Genomic DNA, 24,003 nt, shown 5'->3' on the forward strand with positions numbered 1-24,003 from the left:
AAGGCTGGAGACATGAATCACAATGTATAAGGATGTGTTTTTCTGTGAAATGAGAGCCACACAATAACTCTCAGAATTTGAGATCTCCAATATGCAACAATTGAGCACGTCAAAAGAAACAGCTGAATCACTTAAGATTTTCCATGGAGACTCTGCACAAATCCGTACTATTGTCCCTGTTGTTCATGGCCAATTCTTTTTGCCTTCATTATGACAAATACTCAAAGCAATTTGGGTTTTGTGTGAGACCTGGGAATATATATTTGTACTTCTTAAAATAATGAACAAATCAAAGTTAAAAAGATGTTGCGTTTTGGACTATGGTTTATGCAAAGGCACTCACTCCAAAGGAAAAGAATATCAAATTCAGATCACTGGTAAATCACCATCAATAAAAGAATCTTGTAGCAGAATTTCTACTTTCTTGTTGAACAGAAGGACATTCAGCTACATCCATGTAGGTAACTGGAATTGTGTTAGATCAGAACAGTGTGTGGGATTTTTCAAAAGTGCCAAAGTAACTTAGGAGCCCAGCTCCCATTGAAAGTCACATACATGTTAGTTACTTAGATGTTTGTGAAAATCCCATCCATCATCAATACCAGTACTGTGATGGTATGTCTTTTAACAGTTGCACCATAAGAGTGGTAGCCAGAAATCTTGGGTTCTGCTTCTGCCCTGAAATCAGTTGTGCCTTTGTATAGTACATATATCATATTTAGCTGCCTAACTTTAGTTACTCAGGTTTCAAAATGTTAGCTACAATTTGTGCTTCTTGGTATAAACAATGCATGCCTACTGGTACATCATGTTCTAACCTAATTTCTTTTTGTTTCCTTTGTTCTTATAATCTATTCAGTAATTTTCTTCAAAACAGAACTCACAACTCTTCATGCTTTGTATTATATGATTTTTCTCTTGCTGCCATAAGGCGCAGGAGATACAAAACTTCTGCTTATCTCATTAAGAAAAAAAGTATTTTAAACTCACTAATAGTTAACATTTGGATGCAAATAGAATAAAGTTTTCTGTGTACGGACATCAACCATACATTAATTGCATTCACCAGCCAAAGCTGCTTTTCGAAAATGTTTCAGTAGTGGCACGGGCTGGTAACAACAAGGAATTCACAGTTCATACTCATCTTTAACAAGACCTTATCAGGCCCTGTTAAGGAATATTTGTGGGAGTGTTTCATTGTGCCTTAATACTGAAGGTCAGTTCTTGTTTTTATCTGCTCAAATTTAGTATTCTTTAAATTGTTATTGAGGCGGCAAATCCTATTGACTTTAGAGTTAAATTGTAAAACAGCGATTGTAGTTCTGTTTTATGTGCAAATCCAGCTCTTGTCTGATTCGAAAACAGAGGAGATAGCTTCCATTTGTGGATCTAGCCCAGAGAAGCCAAGTGGAGAGAAAACTGGGACTGGATCCTGAGGGTGGGGGGGATGGGAGAGGAAAACTGGGACTGGCTGGGCAAAGTGACCAGGAGCTGGGAAGGGAAACAGCAGGAACTGAGACTGGATAAGGAGCCAGAGGTAGAGATTTGGACTGGCTGGGTAAGGAGACTGGGACTAAGAACCAGCAGGGTGGGAGAAAGAGGTGTGGGGTGTGCAAGTGGAACAACTAGGAATGGCTGGGCAAAGAGACTGGAACAAGAAGCCATGAAGGGAGGGGGCACAGATTGGACAAGAAGTTCAGGGAGGGCTTCGGAGGCTAGGAGCTAATGTGCATGGAAAATGGGAGTGGAGGCCAGGGTGGGATAGAAAGAGACAAATCAGAAGAGAAGCCAGAAGGGGAAACTGAGAATGGCTAGACAAAGAGACTGGGACTGGAATGAGAAGCCTGCAGACTGCAGACTAGACTGGCTGGGTGAGGAAAATGGGGCTGGTATGAGGAAGTGGAGTGGAGAAGAGACATGACTGGGACAAAGACAGGTTTGAGGGGATGGGAATAAAGGCATCGAGCTTAAGGGGAATAAAAAAATTCTGTGCCAACTGGAGCATACTCCCCTCCAGAATGGAACCAGAGTCTCACCATTCCTCTGGCCAGTGTCCAATCCCCTTCTAGTGTTGGTTCACATAGAGAATGACAACCTACTACTGCTATCAGTTACTCTGTTAGCTCAAGTGGCAGAGATCTACATGCTTAAGGTTCCAGCCCTGCTGCTGACCCATGTGGGTATCAGTATTTTGGTGTATTGAGGAGTGTGTTGGAATTGCAAGCTATCACTTTAAGGGCGAAGGCGGCGGGGGGTGGGATCAGGTGTTGTTCCTAGTCCTGCTTACAAGGTAGGTGGCTCTGTAGTGAAGCATCTGAGATTAACAATCAGGTGGGGTGAGTTGTGCCACTGTTTTAGGTAGCAGCCTGCTTTGTCTCTCTCTGTTTTTGAGTCCTTGAGTATTATTGATCTGAATTCCAAAAAATAAAGTAGAATTATGCTGCAACCTTCCAGCAAGAATACTTGCGTTTTTAATCTAACTTCTTTTTATGTCTGTTGTGAACATAACAAATATGATGCCACATTATGGAATTCCTAGGCTTTTTTTTAAACTTAGTAAATTACACACACACACCATTATTAAGGTTGCAAAGTCAAGCACTCAAAAGATAGGAAATGCCAGAATTAAGGTAACCTATGCAACCTTTATCCAGCCCCCTTGTGCATATGCAATACAATCTTTAATTATATGATCACATACTGTTTTTTCTTCCACTGAACTACCTGCAGTATTCAAAGTACAGGATGGTCCTGTTCTGGAGATGCATCAGGGCTGAATAGTGAAGGAGGCTGTTTGTAGGACTCCGGCCTCATTTGCTGAAAGAGTTGGAAGGCCTACAGTGAATGAGGTAGGGAATTGAGGGAAGAGAAAGGACAGCCTCCTGGTTAAGGCAGTTGAAGGCTACCCTGGAGAGCTGGATTCTATCCATGCCTCTGCCACAGAGCTCTTGTCTGTGGCAGAGGCATGCTATCTGATGCTGGGCAAGTCATTTAAACCAGATTTTTCCCACAGTTGATCACTAATTTTGTGTTCCTCAGTTTCTGGGTGTCTAACTTGAGACCCAGGGTCCGATTTGCAGAAGTGCTGAGCACTCACAGCTGCAACTAGAGTCAGTGGGAACTGTGCTTTGAGCATTTCAAGTGGTATATAGTGAGGAGATTAATATGTATGTCTTCAGAGAAGGATTTTACTAGCATGCAGTAAATAAGGCCTAAGCATCAAAAACTGTGCTTTGACTGTTTAAAAGTAGTATATAATGCTAGGTTCTCTGAAAAAACAGGTCAAAGAAATCTCAAATTAGTGGATACCTTAGACCTTAAACTCTCTGCCTCGGGTCCCCAGGTATAAAATGGAGATAACACCTCATCTCACAGGGGTGTTATGAAAATAAATTCATTAATATTTGTGTAGCACTCAGATACTAAAGTGGAGAGCACCCTAGAGGAGCCCATGAAGAAATTAATAATTCTGTCGTCAGGCAGGGTTTGAATAGAGTGCAGTAAATTAATTCTAGGGATCCACATTGAACAAAGAGGAGAAAAATATTGAATAGCTACTCATTATGTGAGCACCCTTCATTCTTGTGCTCTTCATGAAGCAGGAATCCTATGGAAAAATAACAGGTGATCATGTAATTACAGACCATGTCTTAAGGCATATGCACAAGGGAGCTGAATTATGGTGAAGGCAACCTTAATTTGGGCATTTCCTAACTTTTGAGGACTTGACTTTACAACCTTAATGTAGCTTTTTTGTGTGTAGTACGTTATTATGTCTCATAGATAGGGCATCTTTAATATTTTGCACTTAAACAGAAAAAAGAACGCATCTCCCCTAACTCATCCCACTCTTATCTCTGCTAAGAGAATGCTGATAGAACTGGCCAGAATAATCATCTGCTTCGATTATCTGATGCTCCCATTCTGGTACCTCTACCTAAGCAGTGGGTACAATGGTGGGGGGCATCGTGGAGTTGTCATGGCTCCCTGATTCTCAGGGCCAACCTGGAACAGCCTAGGGGCCACTCTTACCTAGACCATGGGACCACACAACAGCTTGGTCATTTCTGGAATGCACTGAGCTCAGGCTTTAACCCCAAAGCACTTCTCCCTATCCAACAATGCCCTCTAAGCAGAAGGCAGCAGGGGTGGCAGTGGCAGTGACTATACATTCCTTGGGACACCCTCCCACTATGGGAAGACACAGATAGGATCATGTGGGAGATTCCTGCTCCTTTTGTACCATATCCAGGGAGTCCACAGCTGACTAGTTTCACGGGCTTTAGCCAGTACCCCTCTGCACCACTGGAGCAATACGAAGCGGTCAGAGCAGGGCTAAGACCCTGACCTGATGTTTGGGTTCTTCTCCCAGATCTGTTACTGACTTCCAGCATGACCTGATGCAAGCCACTTCCCAATGCTCTCTCTGTGCTTGTTTCCTCATCTGAAAATTGGAAATAATAAGCAGTTTTATTGTCAGGCTTAATCCATCAACGGTTTTGAAGTGCTTTGAGATTCTCCGAGGGTGGGTGCTATGGAAGTATAAAATAGTATCATCACCTTTTATTCCTAAAGAGGATTAACCCAAAAATGTGGTCACTGAAAAGGCCTGCAGGGTGAAATTTCTCATTTCCTGATTATGAAGTTGGAGTACAATGCTAGGTACTTGAACAAAAGAAGCTCCCTGCAGTTTACCTCCATACATTCTGAAATAGCTGGGATCTAATGGCAATATTGTCCGATGTCCACAGTTCAAAACAATCTCTTTAGTCAACAATGGAGAGCAAGCTCTGTGCCTGGTCACACATAGCAGGATGAATGTTCACAGCATTAAGAAAAGACATGGGTCCACTTCTGCTGATCTGTGGTTTGAAGTCTCTTTTCCCTTTCCTCAAGCTCCAGACACTGTAAAGACTTAACTCAGACACATCTTTACCCCAGAATTAGATTCCAACTAAACATTTTGCAAACAACAAACTTTACACCACTCCTATCCTGAGCTGCCTTTCTTCGAATCCAAACTCCCTTTTTATCCTATGGGAGACTGTGGACTAAGGCCTTTGCACTTGCTCAGCCGGTAGTTATTTAGTATGGATACAGTGTAGACAAGCCCTAACACCACTGAAATGGGAAGCCCTGTCTTAAAATGTTAGTAAAAGAGAAATAAAACCAACATTTTCAAGGCAATTACTTTAAACTGGAAATTGCAGGTTTAATCCCCCAAAGCTGTCATTGGGGTGTGCTGGAGGAGGGCAGCATAGCAGCTCTATTGCATCATTTTCTTCCCCGTCCCTTGCTGACATTATAGTGAAACAATGGCTTAGTGCTGTGCCAGGGAGAGTCAAAACAGATGAAGGCAGATCGAAGCGTCAGGAAATGAAAGCGTAGTTGAAAAGACATCCTTAGATTTGGAGCCTTCATGTGCATTTGGGACCTGATCCTCCTCTGATTTACCTGAGTTTTACAAAAGAGAAGCAGCTCCTGGTATTCACAGTATAAGCAGGTGGATAATTAGGCTTCTGAACCTTTTAAATGTGTTACTTTGTTCATTTAGGCCTTAGGAAAACATGCCCAGTGTGAGCAAACCTGCAGCCAGACCAGGGCTGCTCACTCAGCTGCACTGACTTATCCTATAAACAGAACCTGCAGTGACTCAGCCCTCAGGCACAGAAGCACATGTGTAGTTTTAAGCGAGTACTCAAGTCCCATTGAAGCTGGTAGAGCTTAAGCGTATGCTTAAAGTTATAAGTACATCCTGGCATGCTTTCCTGATTAAGGATGAACTGATGCACATGTTTATGTGCTTTCCTGAACTGGGGCCTTAATGACTCCTGAGCAGTGCATGACAGAAGCAAAGAAAGCCTTCTGCACCATCCGTCCGACACATTCCTGCAATTATCAGAATGGTGAGGGAAGACCATGGAAAAGTATAAAGCGCTGGCTGCAAATATCGTAGAGCAGGGGAAGACTTATTTAATGTTCTGTAAAAATAAAGCACTTGATCCTGTGTGAAGTGAATGGGAGACAGGAACCCTCAGCCCCTTGCCAGAGGTGTTTAGCTTCTCACAGAGTTGGGCCTAGTTTTATTTCACACAGCAATTTGACTCCTCTCTGGGACCTCTCTAGTGGCACAATCTTGAGAGACACAACACAACACGTCTCCACCCTCCATTGAAGTAAACAGGAGTTGTGGGTGCTCAGCACCAAATACATATCTGATCACACATAATTGTGAATAAGTCGGTCCCTATTTTCTGTCATAACAGGACCCGAGAATCGCTCTCCCAATGTCGAATGTAATGCTCCTGAATGCCAACAGAGGAAGGAATCACACTCAAGTCAACTTAGGTCCCAAATTTAGGTTTTGTTTAAACACATTTGAAGGGATATGTTTCCAAGATTGAGGTTTTCAGTAACTGAACCAATTTATGGCCTGATCATGCCTCGGGAGCCTCTAGCACAGATACCAGCACTCATGCAGAATCCTGCTGAAGGCACAAGTCTGATTTTTGTAGCTCCCAAGGCAAGATCAAAGCCTTAATTTTCAGGAACAAACATTACCCTCTGGGTGGTTCTTCTGTTAATGATTTGTTTAGTGCCAACAATGTGCTGTGGAGTGTGCAACACACAATATTAAAGACAGTCTGTGCCCTGGGAACTATCTAAAGGACAGACAAACAGGATGGGACACACTGGGAAATCTAGACGAGAGGACAGATGATTTAGGAAAGTGGGTTTAACTAGTGCACCTCCACATTTAGAGCAGGATTTCATTACAGATCTGAATCTATATTTCTTGTATGTTCAAAACTCTGCTGAAGTCACAGAAGTTTTGACTCTGCAAGGAATGCAGGATGAGGCCCAATGGCTCTAGAGGACTGGAAACCTTGCAGTTTGTACAACATAATGTATTTTTTCCATAATAAATAGGTTAAAATAATAACTGCCCAGGCTCGCGTCATCTACTCATCCCTATATTTTTATTAGCAGAGATCTAGCATATGATTTGACTCCACATTTCCAAACACTCCTCTAAGAAAGATTGGGTTTGGGGGAGGGCCTGCGCTGAGAATTCTTCGCAGAAGTCAAAGGAACTGCAGAAATGAATGAAGTTACACTCCTGTGCATGTGCTGTACCAGACCTCCTCATCTACTGGAAACCTGCAGAGCAGATACGTGTCTTAAAGGACATAAGCCATCAGATATAAAAATATCACATTCACAGACTCTGCCCAAGCTCTTTTTAGGCAAAGAAAAACAAAACAAGAAGTCCACGCACTTCTGTGTTCAGAAAATATAAATATGATGTCAATTTAAAAATAAACCTTAAGGTATGGACAGGAGTTCTTCATGTTTAAGCAACCCTTCAGAAACCTGGGTGCTTAAATAGAGCATGATCTGAAGTCTAAAAAGGATGGCCACTTCTGTGCATTTAAGCAATATTTGGTTAGTGTGCCACATGCCATTTGGTGGAGAGTAGAAGAAATATCAATGGGACCCAGTAATCCCCATAGAACTCCTGATCTTTATACAGCCTCAAAATCAATGAGAAGTGCAGTGTTCCATAGCGCCACATTCCGACAGCCCTGCCAATGCTGAGTAGCACCTTAAACGAAGGGTACAGCTATTGACTCCCATGAGACCACCTGTGAAGTCAGGTGCTGTTCAGTGAAAAGGTATCAGAATCTGGCCCTTATTAGCTTCCTGTCATTTATCCAGTAGAATAGTTTATCCCCAATTTATCTCAATTGTGCTCATTTTCTAAACTATCTTGACAATTATCCTTGAACCAACACTATGTGCAATTAAAAGGATTTGATTAAATTTTATATTTTTTCCACTTTTTCTGAACGATTGACGTTTCAATGCATTATTTTCCTCTTGGTATCTGAAGGACAACTCAATGCTCACAAGTAGAATAAATATAATAAAGACTAAATCCAATTATAACTACTGCACAAACTGCCCATTTGACATTTACGCCAGCAGAAGAAGGTAAGCACTGCTCTTTGTACATTTCCCTTTGATATATTTGCCATTTAGCCATTAATATTTAATAGAGCACAAGCCCTCTCTGGTGGTAGACTTCAGTAACTACAGTTTTATTTTATTTTACTAGGTTTTTGTGTTTAAGCAGTACAGAGTTGCAAATTCATAATGTAACCAACTAAAATATTTTATAAAAGATCACCATAGATTATCACTATTGACTGGTTCATAGCAGATATTAAGCACTAAGATATGTCAGAGCATGGCTTTCAGAAACTCTCACATCTTTAAAGAAATAGGATTTCCACAGTAATGCCAAATGCACTGTTCTTTAATACAATAATATATCATTCTTCCATCTTTTCTTCTATAGGATCATGCTTGGAGCAAAAAAGTGCTAAAGACCAAAGAGTACTTGGATTTCCTTCACAAAATAGAGAGTTCGGAGCAGCTACCAAATTAGGCCCTTCCAACCGAGTTTGCTGATCCATCCATAGACCTGGCTGCCATAGCCACATAACTAGCTAATACAGGTAAAGATCTGGAGGCTGATTCTCAGCTGGAGTAAATTGTCATCATTCCATTGATTTCAATGGAGCCATGGCAATTTACCCTGGTAGTGTATAATAGTAACATGGAAGTTAGTAATCATGTGCAAGAAAATAGATCTTCCCTTCATTCCGTGTTTTATAAATATATATTCTCTTACCATCTGCTTTACCTACCTGAACAGGTTTGGGAAGGTCACAAACACATAATGCTACAAAAACACCCTTGGGTTAGATCCACAAAGGGATTTAGGTGCCTACCTGCTAGTTTAGGTACTTAAATCCAAAATTTAGACCCTCAAAACTTCTACTCAGCTGCTGCCTAACCCCATAAGCAGCTAAGTTTCTGCCAGTGGCTATGAGCAAAGAGACCTAAGTCCTGGTGTCACAAAGCATCTTGGTGCCTAGCTCATGCCTAAGCCTCAGTGGGATTTTCAAACTAGGTGTTCCCAAGCCTAGCTTGCAGGTGGCAGTGACCTTATCCCCAGTAATCCAGTGTTAGACTACTCACCCAGGATGTGGGAGACCCAGGCTCAAACCCCCATTCTGCCCAAGGATTTTGAACCCAGGGCTCCCATCTCCCAAGTGAGCATCCTAGGTGATGGGGTATTCTGGGGTGGGTCTCTCCTGTTGAATCATGTTGTGTATAAAATACTCATTGGTCCAAAAAGAAAATGACAATGGCCGAGTGGTTAGCACACTCGTCTGGGAGACCCAGGTTCCAGTCCCTGCTCCAAATCAGGCAGAGTGGGGATTTGAACCTTACTTGGTCTCCCACACTCCAGGTTATCGGTCTAACCACTTGGGGATTGGGGAGGGGGCACACTATCATCACCGCTTCTTCCTCAGTTTTTCCATGAGAAAGGGCTGACCTGGCTTAGACACCTAACTCCAGGAGAGGGTTCCTGGCTGTGAATCCTAAGCAGAGATATGCACCTAATTCTCTGAGATGAGCAGGGCCCAAGCCACACTTCTCTCCTAAGCATTTCCTGTTGGCTAGCTTAGGCAGCTCCCTGCTCAGCATGCAGGCTTCTGTGATCCTTTTCTTAGGCACTTATCTTTCCCCATATATTGTATAGGGAGCCTGGGCACTTAGCTCATGGCTGTGAATTCCACTAAGCAGCATGGTGCCTAAATGTTGTCGTTAGGCATTGCAACACTCGGCCTAAGTCCCTTTGTGGATCAGCTCCTTTTCCCTAAGCCACAACCCAAGCCATGGAACGTCAATACTGTCCCCTCACGTGTATGTAAACGCATTTTTGTTGGCTACTATACAATTACATCTGACCCCTATAAGGAGACATGCTATGTATACAGCTCCTTCTGTGTTCAAAAGATACAAAGTCTGGTGTTCATGCTATGTTTTGTTTTACATTCCTGACAAAAATATTACTGATTCCCCCCTACCCATCCCACAGAAACAAATTGGCAGACATCAACAACACACAGTGATTAGATTATATATAGAGAGTGAAAATAGATATTTATATTATCTGCAGTGAAAACACATCTCAACAGCTGTCATTGCATCAGAGATACAAATTATTGTTAGGGCACTGGTAAAGGTTGCAAAAAAGGAGTGATGTAATACCTACCATGTGGCAAGTTATAATCAATTATTTTTTAAATGACCTCTCCAGCTGATTTTAATGCATTTTGCCAAACTTGACCTCATTCCATCTAAGCAATTTGGAGGTCTAAGTCTCCCTGTCACTTTTCATATTACTGTATTCATTGCTGAAAAGGGTGTCTGACCTAGGACAGCACACACGCAGAAACATTTTTTTTGCCTATTTCAATAATAGCCTTAAACTTGACTATGTACTTTTCTTCCTCTTATATAATATTAACCTCCCGCAGAGCCCAAATAATAGGTCCTAGCTGGGGATTCAGAAAGAGAGACTGGGGTGGGACATAGAATTTTTGTATGACTGAATCAAAGGCTAATTATTTTTATCTACAATCAACTGCATTTTAACTGAACTTGGGACTAAGCTTCAAACAAGTTCATTCTTGTTCCAGTTGCACTCAGCGGCAAGTATCATTGATTTTAAAGGGAACAGGTCTGGGCCCAAAGTTTTTATCTGCATTCAAGCTTGTCCACAATGTGGGGATGTCTGTACCCAACATTTTGAATCAGCCTATTCTAGAGGGAGGCCAGCAGTGAAGTTCAGATCTGGACTTCACTACATTTAAGGCTGTTTGGTTCCAGGGGTTTAATTCTTGTCTGTCTCCAAGTTTCATCATTCCTGCCCAAATTCAGCTCCCAACCCACTGGCTGAAAAATTTAAGACTCCCACTGAAGCCTGCCTTCCTTCCACCCCAAAGCTTTAATTGATTCCTATACCGACAATGACCACAAATCATCACACTTTGAAAATAGAGTGTGAAAGTGGGATCTTTAATTCCTTGTTACACAAGCCACCTGGACCTTAGCTCTGGGTGCTTAGCACTAAGTGGCACTAATACTCATCTGCACACCCCCTAAGGAGGCAGAGAATGTATGGAGTTTTGGCTTCATCTCCACTATTCAATGTATCTGAGCCAGCATGTGGTGGAGGAGTAGTTTCATGCTAGCAGTAGATGACTACCGCCAGGGAACAAGGAGGAAGTAGGGAAGGAATTATGGCTCGGAGGGTCACAGTGCCTACTGAGCTATTCATGAGACAGGACTAGCCCTAACTGATACTGGTTTTTATATGTAGCATAATGACCGCTAGTGCCACCGCAATAAGTATAATTAGGGCCCTATCAATTTCACGGCAATGAAAAACATATCATGGACCGTGAAATAAGCCCTTCCCTGTGAGATCTGAGCGCCCCCAGGGCTGCTTTGTGCGCCCCAGCCAGGGGCTCCTAGCTGCAAGTTCTGGCCAGGCTAGAGAGGGAAGGACTGATCCTTCCCCTGCACAGCTGCTCCGGGGAATCAGACTCACCTCTAGGTATCTTTTGGTTTGGGACCCCACATACAACACTGAAATTTCAGGTGTAAACATCTGAAAATGTGAAACTGACCAATTTAAAAACTCTCTGGCTGTGAAATTGATCAAAATGGACCGTGAATTTGGTAGGGCCCTAGGCATGTTCTAAAATGTGTTAGGTAAAACTAATATACCATTCATATATGGATATATAGTGTTTCTAAACCCCAGCCACACTAACTATATGCTTTCCAAGTAGAAACAGATTTATTTAGCAATCTGCACTGCCAGTATTACGGTAACAAAATTCCTCTTCCAATACAGGTAAAACACAGATAACTCACAGTGAGAGCGTCAATGTAACTGTACAATGGCCAGAGACATACTAGTAACTCTGATTTTCTTTACACCATCTGATACAAGACAATGTAAACTGCAATGGACATTCAATGCAGTAACTTCCAAATTGCAGAAGTGTTTAAAAGCATACAAAACTACCATAAATCCAAACCACAAATTGGACTACTTCCCACTTCAAATCCTAACTCCTCTGAAAAGCTAGCTATTGATTTTCAGTTGCTTAGTTATAAAACATACAATCTGTTGCCTAGCCACAAATACTGTCCCAATTAATCTCAATTAATGCGTGAAGTAACCGTCAAGTGGCAATTCTTGAAGGAACACAAGATTCTAAATACAAATATTCAAATAGCGAATTAGCTTCAGTTTGAGCTATCTGCTATATTATATAAAGTATCTGCTTCTAATCCAAATTTCAGATCAGAAATTCACCATCTGATCTGCACTGGAAATATCTGCTGCTGTGTATTGTTTTCAAGTGGCACAGTACATTATTTTCCACTATATACACTTTTATCTCCAGAAATGAACGGATACAACTGTTTTTCCAACAACCCAGATTAAATCAAACAAAGAGATTCACACATTTTTATAGACTCTCTCCATGGAACTAAATCATAGAATTTTATAAACACCTCTCAGTGCAGAGTTCTGGCAGTCATGCACCCAATGTATGAAAGAAAAGTTCATAGGTTGAAAATGTTGCTACAGTTCCATAATCCTACCCTCCGCTTCCCGGGGCTTCAATTTCCTTCCTCTCCCAACTCAGTTAAATAATTCAGTTCACTGGCACAACTGATGCCTCCATCTATTAGTATACCTTTTCTCTTCTTTGTCTGTATACAGTGCATACCACATCAGGAAGGAAGGATGCCCTTGTGCACTGGACTGAGATTTGGGCAATCTGGGTTCAGCTCCTGGCTCTGCCACAGTCTCTTCTGTGGAACCTTGGGCAAATCACTTCATCTGTCTGTACCTCTGTTCCCCATCCGTAAAATGGGGATAATAGTAGGTGTGCCCTTTCTCTGACCATTTGTCTGTCTTGTCTATTTAGACAATACATTCTATAGAGCAGGGACTTGTGCTACATTCTGTACTTACAGAATAAGAAAAAGAGGACCCAGGTCTCAGCTGGTGCTCTAGAGGCACTACCACAATATAAATAATGGTAATTGCAATGTTAATTAGTAAATGTTAAGGTTAATCACGGGTTTAAGTGCTTAGCTGGACTGGGTCCTCAAAGAGGAAAATTATATGGTTCTATTCCACTAACTTTTTACTCGGTGCCCATCATCAAAAAGAGATAGGAATAACTCATCTTCTCTCCTTGAGATTGAGAGTCTCTTCATAATCTTCCAAAACAGAGAGAACCAAAAAAAAAACAAAAAAAAAAGGAAGTTTAACATGGAGTTGTGCTTGCTTTGCACAGCTAACGCCCTGACTCACAGCCCATTGACTTCAGTCCAATCTCAGTGACTAGAGCAAGATTATGTGGTGAATCAGTCAGTAGTGCATCCAGGAACAGAACTCAGGATTCCTGGCTCCTATTTCCCTGCAATGGATTAGACAATACTTCCTCTCCTCATATAACATATATACGTAAACAGTATTGCAAACGTCAAGTACTAAAAAATCATGAGTCAGGCCCCCCAATACTTTTAATAATACTTTTGGAATTTTTCTTTGCCTTACCACATGAAGGCTAAAAGTTGACTTTTTGTTTGTTTTTAATAAATGAAAGTTGCCTTTTTTCATACACTCTCAATTCCAGCACCGAGGGCCTTAAGAAAAACAATCAAATATGGCAAGACTCATGATACAATTGCGAGATCTGGCAACCCTATGTAAATGTCTCTGTATATTTGGTTTTAGAATCAACAGATACTTTTTAAATTGAAAAATAATTAAATAGGCAGACTTTATGGCATGATTTGGCTTCATATAAGTGAAGATAGAAAAGAACCAAGACAATACCACTTACATTTAAAGAAATGATACGAGTCATAATTACAAATTGAAGACAAGACTGGTGAGAGGAGAAATATTTTCAGGTTTCAGAGGAAGCTTTAAGTCATGGATAGGTAAATATGTATGGGTGCGTAGGTGGGTGTACAGCACTTTTGCACAGTGGGTAGATGATCCATGACTGGGATGCCTAGGTGATGCCATAATAAATAACAATAATAGGCATTTTTAAGAAGTCCATTAACATTTTCTTTCCCCCCACCCCCATCTATAAATCTCTGACTTTCATAAACAGCCTCCTAGAGACCCTCCTGGAGCGTGATGGATTTCCCAGTCTGCAGAAGTGGGTGTTTTTCATAGCGCTCCCGAGGCAGCTTCAGAATCAGAAAAAACATTGATCCCATAAAGGGCCAGCATTCGTCACTCACCACATTCATAATGAAGCCACAGTTTTCATTCTCAACTACATCCTGATGATGCCTGAGCAGATGAATCCTTTGGATTTGGATTGCTTTGTTGTTCAGTTCTACTTGATCAAATGAGACCCTCCACAAAATCAATACTCCATTGAGTACAGCAGCATGTCTTTGCTACCTTTGATTCAGAATCTATTTTTGCTTAAGACCTGTATCTGTGCAGACATTAAAAACAAATTAACTGTGATTCTAAATGAGATTTCCTATTGCAGTAGTATTTGTCCTGCTTTAGGAAGGGTTTCTGTTTCAAATACTTATTATGATAGCGAGGAAATAAATGGGGAAAACAACAAATTGGCATCAGCCAATTCTCCTTTTTGACTGGCTTCTGGCTGTTCCTAGTAGTAGTATTATTCCATCATGTAATTGGCTAAGGAGCACTCCTAATCAGGCAAACATCAGGTAATCCCTGCACAAGTCCTGAATCATTAGCCATATGACTCATTTCACAGAAACAACAACATTTCAAAAGTGAAGCTATTCAAGAGCATAGCCACATTCCTTGGTCGGCATCCTTTGAGATAGGCGGGTGTCCTAGCTACATGCTTATTGAACACCACATTCCTGTTCCACTTCAGCTGGATCTGACTCTTGCTCCTGAAATTAGAGCTTTTGTTTTGGCTAGATTAATTACACAAGAATGTAAGGCATTCCACTACCACATCTCCACAACTTGAAGAGCTATGAAAATCCCAGCAAGCACATAGGTCTATCCAGCACATAAAAGGACCTGCTCTAGAAGCCTTCCCCCACCCCCCTTCCATCAGTCCCTGACTCTTGATATTCCATGACCAAAAGTTGTACAGCCTCCCACTCTGCAGCACTCTGCATGCTTGGGACTCTCACTGAGATATAATTACAAAGTGAGGACAAAATTGAAAGATCTGCTGTGCTAGGAGACTGTGGTATCCTTGTGATGAAGACACTTGGTCACTAGGAAATGAAACGAGAATGCTCAACTCGTTTCACATAAGCCCCAAAGCAGCTGTCTGTCAGTAATAACGTATGGTCATCATTAATTTGGGCTGAATTCAAACTGACAATCGATGGACTAAAGACTGGTAAATTACCAATCCTCTGAGCTGCCTAGTCCCCAGTTTTTTACTTGCTTACAGGCATTCCTTGTAAATTTTATTTTTAGGGACTCATGCACTAGAACACTGCAAATGTGTAGCTTGCAAACAATGCAGGTGAAAGCTGAAATCCCAGAGGAATAACTGTTTCCATAGAATAAAGATTCCTATGAATATATTTATGCTGATAAGTAGTTTTGAGAAAAAATTAAACCTATATGATGGAGCTAAATTCGCTGAACATTTCCATTTACTATTTACATACAGGGCATCCTGTTTGCAAAAACAGTGATGCTCAACCAATTGAATAATCTTTCAGATTAGTCTCAAGTACTTTGTGAGAAGTTCTTTTCTGAGTGTCTGATACTCTAGAAGAGTTTGTTAAAATATGGAATATATTACTTCTGATTCATAAAAGAGAAATATTTAAAACCATATTTATCATGATTTCCTCTCTTCCCTTCACAGTAAATAGATGCAATAGAAAAATCACATGGAAACAAATGCAAATCTTGTTCCATATTATAAATCTTCACTGGACCCAAATAAGATACAACAGTTGCAAATGCCATTGTTTGACTGAATTTGTACTAATTATCAAGTTACATCAGCATCCTTGGAAAAATATTAATAATCAAAATGGGAAAAGACTTCAGTTTTGTTAAGCATTAGACATTCCATTAGATACTTCCAGTTTAAGATGTAATGGTTTGACACCAATATAGTCATGACTCTCCAATCTGTCACTACTAATATACAATCATTACAGGCTTTTACATTGTACAATGCTTCAGGGAGTAGATATTTGAATATTATACATAAAGAAACCAAATATAAAATGTGTCTGCATTTTAATATGTTCTGTATGCTATATGCCTTTATAAGAGTTTTATTTTTATATTTAAGGATATTAGGAGGAGTAATTTTAACACAAATGATCAGATGATCCATCACAATTGCTGCAGTATTCAACCCAGTGAGTGGGCCCTATCTTAACTGGCTTTAATTAATCACATTTCTTTGGTGCTTCAGATTTCTGTGCATTATAGCCTTTTTACTGCAGGCCTTTCTTCAGTGATTTATTCTTTAAATGTAAATCTTCCTGAAAATGCACATTTTCTGTACATGAATCATCTCACACAGGGAAAAGCCTAACTCATTCATAAATGACCCTCTTCTGCATGAAAGAGCAATGCCAAACAAATACATCTGGAACACACAGAAGATGAGCAACCATTGTCAATCTGCACAATCTTGTTGCAAAATATTGTATTACTGTGCCTACATTTCCAAGTGTACTTGTGGGGTGTGGAAATCTGGAATTTGACACAGACGTAGCCCATTCTGTCACACAGCTTTATTTGGACAGGTTGGCTACCCTTCCACTACCTCCCTTGGCATCATTGTTTAGCCTAGGCTTCATGAAGTCTGTGTATCTTTTGGTTTATTGGTAAATGGTTGGGTTTAATAGTGATTTGATTAAGTGAACATTTATTGTCTCATAAGATGAAATACGGAACTGGTGCATGCATCGTCGCATCTTTTACTAAAACAAATTACGTACAACTTACAACTAACGATCCCAGTCTAACAGAGTTCATCACAGTAATGAAGTGAAACTCTATACTGACCAATATAAAGTAGTATATGCTGCTACTGTTTGCAAGACTGAATAAATAACTGAATTAAAGGAAAAAAATAGAAGCTTGAGTGAACTGAAACAAGACGTCATTCTTATTATTTGGCATGGCCTTCACTTTGTGACATAGAAACAATATAAAAATAACTGCTTCAAACATGTAAATAAATATCAGATATAATTTTCAGAAGTGCCTATGACTCAAAGTCTCAAAAGTATTTGGGTGCCCAACTCCCAGATGCCCAAATACCTTTCAGGATCTGGGCCTAGTGAATGAATAGTTCCCCCAAACTGGTGATAAAATCCTTTCTGCAATAATTGAGGAGTCTCTCTTTTTCCACATGCTAAGAGTTCTGAAATGCAAGAGTGAATAATTATCATTTACTGCTTTATATTGTGCCAATTGCATGTTATGTGTTGCATTGCTCTTCACACAAATGCAAGGAGAGATTGCGTTCAGCAAATATGTTGTTTTATTTTACCATTGCATCCCTATACCAATGCAGAACTAGTCTGAAGCTCTCCATTTTGCTCAGCAGTCACTGAGCCCTGCAACTAGGTGAAGGGCATCCATTTGAAATTTCCAGCCACCTGCCACACCGTTACTTAACAATAGCAGATCTTCCACACAAGTGTTTTGTTAAAAAAGAAAAGGTCCTTGCACCAGAAAGTTTACATTGGAAGGCCCTGGTCCTGCAAATACTTTAGAAAAAGCAGATGCCCGGACCACCATGGAGTCAGTCCCATGTAAGTCAATGGAGCTACATATAGGCACAGGAGTCCACCTGCAGAGAGCAACTTGAGACACAAGAAGTCGTCAAGCAATTAGGTGGTCCAGTGTATCCACTACTTGTAACACCATGCCCCTGGGTGGGTCATCAGCACTGGGAACCAAAGTGTGGATCTGAAAGCCTAAGCCTCTACTACCTGAGCAGAAAGCTCCACATCTGTTAGCCGAGGCTGTAGCAAGTCATAACCTTCATATGTGGCCAAGCCATCACCAGAGGGGAACAGAGTACCACAAGTTGTGGGAGAGGGTGGGGCATACCTTAACTCACCATTTTCTGGTTTTCAGAGGTTTACACAGAAGGATTTGCCATTATGGAAGGATAAAAGGCACTGCCAGACAACCTTAACTCTTTGTTAACCAAGTGTTGGGGGAGTGAATTGCTAGTTTCATGATTTTGGTTTGAGGTTTTATCAGATTTACTACTGCTTTGTTACCCTTAAGAGGCACATTAATATGGCTTTTGGAAAGTTGTGTTTTAAATATTAGGGAGCGGATTCCAAATGTTGAGGGCTGCACAGAAGGCAGCACAGAGAGGAAAGCGTTAGAAGGATGTGAAGGGAACAGTGAGGATATGGTGATATTTCTGCATGGAGATCAAGTGCCTTTATGGTTGGCAAACGAAACAGGGACAAGGGGAAATAACATTGGCAAGCAGCAATCTCAAAAGTGGTGACAGGAGAATATCATGTTGCTACAGGAAGCAGAACTATTCCATTCCCTTCCTTTGCCTAGAAATGCTTTCGGCATTTAGCACTGAAATTATTTTAACACATGCAGCATACTTTGAGTGCCTGTAGAGTGAATTATAATGTAGACTGTGCATACACTATGTCCTGTAAGCACTTTATGTCTTCGGTGCTAAGTAACTGAGGCTTTGCACCATTCTGTCAGGTTACTGAACATTAGCACATTGGCACTGTAACAGTGTTTCTCAAACTGGGGCTGCTGCTTGAGTAGGGAAAGCCCCTGGCGGGCCTGACTGGTTCGTTTACCTGCCCTGTCCGCAGGTCCGGCCAATCACGGCTCCCACTGGCCGCGGATCGCCGCTGAAGGCCAATGAGGGCTGCTGGAAGCAGCAGCCAGTAAGTCCCTCGGCCCATGCTACTTCCAGCAGCTCCCATTGGCCTGGAGCAGTGAACCGCGGACACTGGGAGCCACGATCAGCTGGACCTGCAGACAGGGCAGATAAACAAACTGGCCCGGCCCGCCAGGTGCTTTCCCTTCACAAGCGGCGACCCCAGTTTGAGAAATACGGCATTATAAGATATAAGCAACCAATCCAGACCAATTGACAATGTTCTTAACATGTTCGATTTCTCTACTTAACAGCTGTCACATGGAGCAGTGCAGACCACCTGTGTGAAGCACACATCAAAATCTCAGATATTTATATTAAAAGTCAGGCGAGTTAAATTCCTGCTGCCAATGCAGTTTGGCTTCTTTGAATCACATTAAACAGGCACTTCTGCCCCTGTGTATTGAAAGGCTCTGATTTCACTTTTTGCTTTTCAGGGGCTGCTAGAGATCCAGTTTCAAATTAATTCTTCAGCGCTCCCTTGCTTTCCTTTTTAATGAATCATTTTTATTTCATTCATGCACATTTTGTAACTATTAATAATTCAGGCCCTGTTCCTGAAAAGAGAACTGCAAAGGCAGGTCCCACATGGAGCCTCACTGCAGTCAATGGGGATCTACCCACCCCGTTTTTTTTCCCATGATCAAAGCCCTAAGGAAGTGGGGGGAAACAGATGGCTATTCGAAAACATTTTCAAGTTCTTGTGCCTCCTCCTGATATCTGCACTCATGATACTGCTACACAGCAGTCAGAGGTGTGACTGCAGCATGTATAGACATACCCGAACTAGCTTTCATCTAGCTAGCTCCATAATAATAGCAGTGAAGCTGCAGCAAGACTCTGGGTACCTACTGGAGCAACTAGCCCATGCTGCAGCCAGTTTCATTGCTATTGTTATTCGAGCTAGCTAGATCAAAGCTAGCTTGGGTATGCTGCAGTCACACTTCTGACTAAATGTAGCCACACCCTCAGGCACCATGACAGGCTACTTAGGGATTCCTCCACAGTATCCTTGGCCCTGATCCTCCACTTGATCTACACAGCAAGCCACCATTAACTGCACGCTGAGTCCCAGAGTGAGGTCAAATCATGCTCCGTGCAGAAGAGATGGGCAGGACCAGAACCTTAGGCTGCAGGTGATGGCGTCTTTGCTATGATGAGTCCTACACTGAGAAAATTTAATTCAAGAAAAACCTACAAATCCCAATCATGTCCCACTGAATTCACTGGACAAATATCCTATAACTTTAATGGGAGTGGGAGCAGGCACAAAGGCACCAAATCTGCAAAGAATTACACATGGGCTTAACTTTATGCATTGGGACAATTCCCTTTGAAGCCAGTAAGACCATTCCTGGAGCATAGTCAGACAAGTGCATACGTCTTTGCAGGATTGAAACCTAAATACTCTAGAATCATAGAATATCAGGGTTGGAAGGGACCTCATGGGATCATCTAGTCCAACCCCCTGCTCAAAGCAGGACAAATCCCCAGACAGATTTTTGCCCCAAATCCCTAAGTGGCCCCCCTCAAGGACTGAACTCACAACCCTGGATTTAGCAGGCCAGTGCTCAAAACCTCTGCCTCTCTCTCTTCCAAAGATTTTATAGCCTGATAATTGTTGACCCAATAGTCATTTCTTCTCTATATCCCCCCCCTTTTTTACTAATTTATGTGAACTTAAGAGGATTGATTTTATTAAAATGTTTACTGTGAGTTACATTGTTTTTATGATTTTATACAGTGTCCCACTTCCCTCAGTAGGGAGCAGAATGCTTTAAAAATAGCAGGTGATATTGACCCTATTTAAGTCAATGGCAAAACTCCCATTGATTTCAGCAGGTTTGGGATTTCAACCAAAATACACCTTGTAAAAATACTTTCATCTTTAAAATGTTAAAAAATGTGTGTAACTGATGTGCAGCTCAGCCCTGTGGAGATGGAAATGAGATTGGGGGATTTGATATGGTTTTTTTAAAAAGTAACGGATCTGATTCTGCATTTCATTTAGTTCTTTAGACTTATAAAATGTCCATGTCAAACTTCTGAGGCAATGAATAAAATTAAATCTCTTGATTAAATGTCAAAACAACATGTGAATTGTCACAATTTGAACAGCGCCCCCTGGTTATCAGGAGGAGCTCTTTAAAAATCAAAGTACTAAGATTTGATAGAGATACACATAGCTTTACTGATCACATCCAACTGAGTGGTCACACAATATTCACTAATCTTACAAAATCCTTTCCCAGCATGCCCGGTTATTGGAGGAAGAGAATTCTGGACTCATGTAACTTCTTTGAACAAACGTCTCTGAAACCTTTTGCTAACAAGATCACTGCACTACATCATATAATATCTCCTTCTGAAAAAGTCCCTTTAGAGCACAGTGCTAATTAAAAGCATTTTACCTTTTTGTATAGGTATTGAACATCTGTTAACTGTTTTAAAATACCAAATTCAGTTCTTCTTATTCCCTTCCTTAGGTCCCTAAGTAAAAGTTGCAGCTCCTGTCTTACTGGAGACAGTAACGGGGAGCTCTTTGCCTGTTAGGAAACAGCCCATTCCAACAGTGTTTCTTCAGAAAAGGCTCTCATTGAAACTATGGCCCTGATCATGCGAACACTTACGCTTGAATTTATGCAGAAGAGGAGTATCACTGAGTTCAATGGGCTTCTCACATGCATAAAGCTAGACACACATGTGTTTGCAGGTTTGGGACCTATGTGAGGGCCAACACTAGAGACTTTGTAGGTAGACAAAAAAAATGTTGGAGCAAGCAACCCCAATTCAGCTGTGCAGAGCCATGATAATATAACATCGGAGGGCCAACAGAAGTTATTCTACAATGCAAGGGATGGAAAGACCAGTGCAGGGCAGGAGATGGGAAGGTGATCAGTAGATATAAATAGAAACCAGAACCAAACCAGTAAAAGGTGGACTGAATTTCATTAAAGGAGTAACACAAAACCTTCTTGCAGCCCCCTGGAATGGCTTGGATACCCAGGAGATAAGGAGACAAGACAGTGGAAACAGCTCTTTAAAGCCTTCATGTATTAATAGGTGTAGATAAATGTTATAGCGATAAGAGTGTGCTTGGCTGCAGTTTGCTGGGAGGTGAGGAGACTAAAGTACAAGAAGTCTTCCAGAGCTTCCCAGGGAAATTATTGCACTAACTGCTTGCCACAGCCCTGGTTGAGATCCCCTTGCTGGACACTCACCAAGCTACTGGGTTTGGATCCCACCGCACTGGACCCGCCTGCTCCTAAGCTCTTCTTGGTATTGGTAGGCTGCAGCATTGTCTCTTTCTTTGGCCTCTCTGGCACACTAGATGGGCACAGACTCTCTGTCTCATACCTTGTCACAGAGATGGGACCTCATAGTGCGGCTGACCAAGGCCCCCAGGACACCCAGTTGCTTAAAGTATACGCTTTCTCAGAGCTTCAACACTTGTTGGCACTGTTTTACAGTTTACCTCTCCAGGGACACGTGATCATTAAAGCACATAACACAGAGACTTTGCAAAAGGGATTCTAAAACAATTATTTTTTACAGTAGGCAGTACAGAAATATACAGATCCAGGGAAAGCAAAAAACACACCCACACACCATTACCTGCCTCAGTTTCCTCACCTCAGTAGAGTGTGCTTTGGGCTTAGGTGGGAAGATAGGAGTTTGGCTGCCTAAATTGTGTGTGGGGCCCAATCCAGTAAGCATGCTCAGAGGTCTGCCTAACTCCACAAAACATTGGGGGGGGAGGGGCAGTGGAGGCTATCCCTTTAGCTTACTGGCTAGGGTACTCACCTAGCATAGGAGAGACCTCTGGCTCAAATCTCCCCTCTGCCTGACAAGAAGGGATTTGAACAGGGATTTGCGCCTCAGGTCAGTGCCCTAATCCCTTGGCTAGAGAGTCATTCTAATACTTTGTGGCCCAATATTTAATTAAATTGGAACATCCTCAATAAGAGAGATTGAGGGGGAATGACATTGAAATATCCCAAGGCCTACTCGTTAGGGCACTCACCCAAGTGGTGGCACATCCCTGTTCAAATCCGCACGCCCCCCCACCCCCCCAGCCTGATGAGGAGAAGGGACTTGAATGAGGGGTTTCCTACATCCTGGATGAGTATCCTAATCACCAGGCTAAAGGGTGTAAGAGAAGTCCTCCTCCTTTCCACCCACTCCCCACCCCCATGTTTTGTGATTAGGTGGCCTCTGAGCATGCCAGCCAGATCAGACCCTGCATGCAACTTAGGAAGCTGAACACCTACATTTCCCCTGCTTCATGAATAGGACTAGGGTTTAGGCAGGAGATGGGCACCCGGGTGCCTAAAGTGAGGCAGCAGTGCACATGCCCAGTGGTAGAAATATAGGCACCTAAGACGAGGTTTAGGAAAACTGGAAAACTTAGGAGCAGAGTGACTTTAGGTGCCCACAGGGTTAGGTGTCGGCCAAGCAGGGCTTTGATGGATCACAATGGTGCTGAAAAACAGGACCAGAAATTACTTAGTCTGTGGGTACGTCTACACTACCTGCCGGATCGACGGGTAGTGATCGATCAATCCCCAATGGCTCTGCCGTCGACTCTGGAACTCCAGCACGGTGAAAAGCGGAAGCGGAGTCAACGGGGGAGCGGCAGCAGTCAATTCGCTGCCATCCTCACAGCCAGGTAAATTGACCTAAGACACGCTGACTTCAGCTACGCTATTCGCGTAGCTGAAGTTGCGTATCTTAGGTCGACCTCCCCCCCCACTGTAGACCTAGCCTGAGGGTATGGCTACGCTTGCGAGTTGCAGCGCTGGTGGAGGCTTTCCAGCGCTGCAATTAGTAAGTGTCCACACCTGCAGGGCACATCCAGCGCTGCAACTCCCTGGCTGCAGCGCTGGCCGTACACTTGGCTCAGCATGGGGATTAAAGATTGCAGCGCTGGTCATCAAGTGTGGCCACACACCAGCGCTGTTATTGGCTTCCAGGGTATTAGCAGATATCCCAGAATGCTTTTATAAATTACTCTCTGTTTTGTTATGCAGCCTCTCTTTGTTTTGTTGTGAACTCGAGCTCCCGTAGCTCCGTTGATCCCGGAGCTGCTTATCTACAAACACAGCTCCTGTTTGCTGTGATCAATCTGTGAACAATCAAATGAGATAATGAGGCAGGCAGGGAGTGA

The 24,003-nt window shown here is 42.1% G+C and overlaps 1 long non-coding RNA gene across 1 annotated transcript in view; it reads left to right on the forward strand.

The window, feature by feature from the left end:
- Positions 1-1,490: 1,490 nt before the first annotated feature.
- Positions 1,491-24,003, forward strand: part of LOC120407491 — a 29,188-nt gene continuing 6,675 nt past the window's right edge. Inside the window, exons 1-2 of the long non-coding RNA XR_005600034.1 lie at positions 1,491-1,558; positions 8,363-8,522. This is a non-coding gene — a long non-coding RNA (uncharacterized LOC120407491). The remainder of the gene's footprint in view (positions 1,559-8,362; positions 8,523-24,003) is intronic.

This window comes from Mauremys reevesii, linkage group 1 (assembly GCF_016161935.1).
Source record: "Mauremys reevesii isolate NIE-2019 linkage group 1, ASM1616193v1, whole genome shotgun sequence".
In the NCBI taxonomy this organism is placed as follows: domain Eukaryota; kingdom Metazoa; phylum Chordata; order Testudines; family Geoemydidae; genus Mauremys; species Mauremys reevesii.